This window comes from Pterocles gutturalis, unplaced genomic scaffold (genome assembly GCF_000699245.1).
Source record: "Pterocles gutturalis isolate BGI_N339 unplaced genomic scaffold, ASM69924v1 scaffold24446, whole genome shotgun sequence".
NCBI classification, from domain to species: domain Eukaryota; kingdom Metazoa; phylum Chordata; class Aves; order Pterocliformes; family Pteroclidae; genus Pterocles; species Pterocles gutturalis.
This window is the reverse complement of record NW_010098587.1, coordinates 11,700-12,316: the sequence shown is the minus strand read 5'-3', so window position 1 is coordinate 12,316 and position 617 is coordinate 11,700.

Below are 617 nucleotides of genomic sequence, written 5' to 3'. Positions count from 1 at the left end.
CGGCGAGGCTGCTACATGCCAAGAGGGAGCAAAAGGCAATAAGGTTTGGGATGAGCTCCACAGAGGTGACGGCGTGCGATTCCCTCCATAGGCACTTGATCCGCGGAGCTGCCACTGGACGGATCCTGCGGAAAAGGGATGGGATCCCAGCAGGGATTGCCTCTGGTCCGTGAGACGAGCACGCTGGCAGACGTTCCCCTTCGCCAAAAGACATGGGAGATGGCAGGAGCCACGCAGGGGCCTTGGGGAGCAGCAGCTTGGGGCTGGGGGACGGCAGCGGGGGCTTGGCAGAGGTTTGGGGCGAGGATGGGGTGAGCCAAGCAGGGATCGGGGAGATCTGCTCCGGGAACAGGGCTGGGAGCCAGAGGAACCAGGATCAGAGGGAACTGCTGGAGCTGGAGGTGCAGCTCCAGTTAAAAATCAACAGCATCCTACTGGGGACAGCCAGTGGGCACCTCCCGGGGCAAAATACCGACTGCTGGGTGCAGGATTTGGCCCAGGCTTGCTTTGATAAACCCACGCCGTCCCTGCAGCAGAGGAATCGAGCTCCTTGAAGGTGTTTCCTTGAGGTCCCTGCTCCTGCGCCCTCAGCGAGCTGCCCAAGCCTCCCTCCTCCT